Here is a 3,906-nt window from a genome sequence, read left to right as displayed (position 1 = left end):
GCCCGGCTTCCTGTGGTCTGAATCTGTGGCTCCCCGAGTCCCCACGAACCTCCCAGTTTGCCCAGTGTGTTAGGTCAGGCTGCCAAAATCAGGTGCACAGCCCGGGGGTGCCAACAGCATCTGGAGGCTGCAGGTCTCAGACTCAGGTCTCTCCTTGGCTTGAGACAAGGTCTTCTCTCTGTGTCTGCACATGGTCATTCCTCTGCATGTTTCTGTATCCTCATCTTCTCTTCTTTTTTTTTTTTTGAAAGAGACTTTTGTTATAGGGTGCATGTGCTTGCCAGTCAGACAGAGACAGTGAGACAGAAACTGAGAAATCACCCCCCCAGGGGAGATGGCCATGTCACAATTTCTTCTTCATTCTCCTCTTGAGATCTTGGGCATACACGCACAGGCGTCCTGCGTGAGTTTTTAAGCTGCCAGGTCTGGGACTTGAACCACAGTAAACTATGTGGGAGTCCAGCAACGTAAGCATTATGCCATCTGCTGGTTCCCCTTTTCTTTTTATTTCTTGTCAGCGCGTGTACAAGAGAGAGAGAAAGCACTGCCCGATAGATGTAGTCATGCTACAATCTTTTTTCCCTCCATTCCTCCATCCCACTAGGATTTGGGGCATGGACAAGCACCCACGTGTTTTCAGACCAGGATGGCCAGGGTTTGGCCAGCCACTGAGATCCAGCTCCCCGTGCACAGCCCCTACCTGCTGTGTGATGGGGCCGGCCCTCATCTCCTCTTTCTATAGACATAGTGTGGATTAAGGTGCATCTACATGGCCTCGTTTCCACTTAAGTCTGTATGTGTCACATTCTGAAGTGCTGAGAATTAGGACTTTCAAGTCTGAATTTGAATAGGTCAGCCCACAGCACCCAGGAATCCAATGCACTAGGAAGTTGTAAGTTGGGGCTCCCCACCACCTCCTTTAGCTTTCACAATCATGCATTGCAGGTGGTCACACTTGAAAATAAAAGACCCAAGGCAAAGATGAAGTAAATCACCAAGGCCATGTGGTTGGCCCGTGGCAGCCAGCGTCTGAGCTCAGGCTGAGGCTTCTGGTGTCCCAGCTCTTCCATTTGCCTTCACAAAGAAGGACGGGCGTCAGCCGTCAGCTCTCCCAGGCAAGCAGTCATCAGCATGCAGAAACCATCACCAGCTACACGATGGAATTTCCAGAATATATTCCTCCAATTTCACAGCCTTCCAAATTCCAGAATGTTAGCCTAGCCACTGTAGCACAGCAGAAACATGCTACCCTGCAAGGCTGGAAGCCACACAGCCAACTATGGGTTCAGATCCCTGGGTTGGCTGAAAACATGCCAAGCATGCCTGAGGGTGCCCAGGATCCTGAGGGGATAGAGGGCTGGGGAAAGAGGATCAAAAGTAACGGGATCCTATGAGGATGCCCCTCCCCCTCTCTGTCTGACACTTGTGCACCCTGGCATAAAAAATAGTTCCTGGGTGTTCCACAACTATCTGCTGTTTATGGAAGCCAAAGATTTAAATGGGCTTGTGTCATAGGCTGGAAAGACTTAACTTCAATTATTGTCAGAGAATCTTCGATTAGAAATGATAATTGATTGCGACAGACCATTCCCTTTCTTTCTTTCTTATTTATTTATTTATTTATTTTCGGACAGGTTTCTGCCATAGGGCGCATGTGCTCGCCAGAAAGACAGAGAGAGATGGAGAGACAGAAAGAGAGAAATCACCCCCCAGGGGGGATGGCCACGCCGCAATCCCTTCTCCTCCAATCTCCTCTTGGGATCTTGTGCATGCATACACCTATGCCCAGCATGAGTTTAAGCCACCAGGTCCGGGACTCGAACCACAGTCTACTACATGGGAATTCAGTGACATAGCCATTACACTAAATGCTGGTCCCTTTTTTAATTTATTTTTTCACCATCAGGCATATTCACTTGCCAGAGAGAGGGAAAGTGAGAAATCACTCTCCAGTGAGAAATCACTCTCCAAGCCACACTGCAATCCTTTCTTCTCTATTCTCCTCTTGAGATTTTGGCGCGCGCACACACACACACACCCCACATATTTTTCAAGCCACTGGGTCTGGAACTCGAACCATGGTCAGTGATGTGGGAATCCAGCCCCTTACCGACCATGCTGCCTGCTGGCCGCACCAACAGTTAACAGCCTGGTATTTTGTGGCCGTTCCACCCAGGCAGCTCAAAGTAAGATGCCAGTCCCCAAAACATCCATGCAACAGGCTCGCTTTGGTACCTGGGAACACCCAGGCTGTGGGGCACTGCCACACTCTTCAGGAGGGGACACTGGCTCTAGAGACAGCATATATTTAGAAGAGGTCACAATATTTATTCAGGAAAATATTTATAATCCATAAAGAAATGACATTATTTTCTATTGATAGATGAGTCAAACATCATAGGCTTACAAATGGTCCTCAAAGACCTCTTTGTTGAGGTGTTATTTTTTCAATCTTCGATAGCCATCCTTTCCCCCTCCCTTCCTTTATTTCACCTGTCTTTCTGTTTCTGTTTCATTGTTTTCCTTTTTTATTTGTTTGTGTAAATGTGTTAGAGGACACATACACTTAACAGAGAGAGAGAGAGAGACACAGAGAATGGAGGAGACAGAAAAATCAACCCATGGAGAATGGTCACATTGTAATCCCTCCTTCTGCATTTCTCCATCCTGTTGAGACTCTGGGCATGCATGAAAATGAGCTCGGGGACCAGCAGTTAGCGTAAAGGCTGTTGCTGGACTCCCATGTAGTCGACTGCAGTTCGAGCCCAGACCCGGCAGCTTAAACTCACGCAGAGAGCGTGTGCATACATACCCAAGATCTCGAGAGGAGAATGGAGGAGAAGGGATTGCGGCATGGCCATCCCCCCTGGGGGATGATTTCTCGCTTTCTGTCTCTCTCTGTCTGTATGGCAAGCGCATGCGCCCTATAGCAAAATCCTCTCAAAAAAAAAAAAAGAGACTGGTGTATTTTTCAAGCCACCGGGCCCAGAATTTGAACCACTGGCCATGCAGGATCTGGCTCCACTAACCACTAGACTACAGGGCTGGCCCTTCTTTTTACTTTTTATTATAAAATAATTACGGATTCTCGGGAAGTTGCAAAAATAGTGCCTAGAGGTTTTGTACACCCTTTACCCAGTTTCCCCAGTGTTCACACCTTACATAACCACAGTGCGGTGTTACAACCAGGAGACCGATGTTGGGAAGCAGACTTCGTGCCATGCCATTCTCCCGTATAGATCTGTGTAACCACCGTCACAATCAAGATGTTCATCTGTTCAACACGAATATCACCTCTCACGAATACCACCCCTCACCACCCTTTCAGTCCCATTCATGTCCCTCCACACTTCTCCCAATCTTTAACCCTAAAAACTAAATTTTTCCTCCATTTCGACAGTATTGTAATTTTTGGAAAAAGTTTGTATATTTCATCCATGATAGAGAGTGTGTATGTGTGTGTGTGAGAGAGAGAGTCACCCTTGCCAGGGAAGGTTGTGCTATATGAAACTGTCCCCAGTCCTCCAGCATGTCAGGGTCTTGGGCACACTGTACCTGCCATGTTTTCAAGCTGACTCTAAGATGCAGACCTGCAGTGGGCCATGTGGCTTTCAGCACTGCAGGTCAGTTTTCTACCAATAGGCTGGAGCCCGTGTTGGCGAGGTTGCTATGATGGGAAGCATTGGGACGGGCTTTTCCCCACTTAGACAGGGTCTTGCTATGTAGTGACCCTCCGACTTCAGTCTCTCAATAGCTGCAACCACAGGTGCACACCACCATGCCCAGCTTTCCGGAGTGGCCGGGAATCAAACCCAAACCTCCCATGTAGCCTAGGTCTGCCATCAGCAGTATCTACCAGCCTGTGCTGCCATGGGCTGGGCCTGAGACTGGCTTTTTCCCTCAGGG

This window comes from Tupaia chinensis, unplaced genomic scaffold (genome assembly GCF_000334495.1).
Source record: "Tupaia chinensis unplaced genomic scaffold, TupChi_1.0 Scaffold000404_1, whole genome shotgun sequence".
Lineage (NCBI taxonomy): Eukaryota > Metazoa > Chordata > Mammalia > Scandentia > Tupaiidae > Tupaia > Tupaia belangeri.
Note: the sequence above shows the minus strand (reverse complement) of the source record.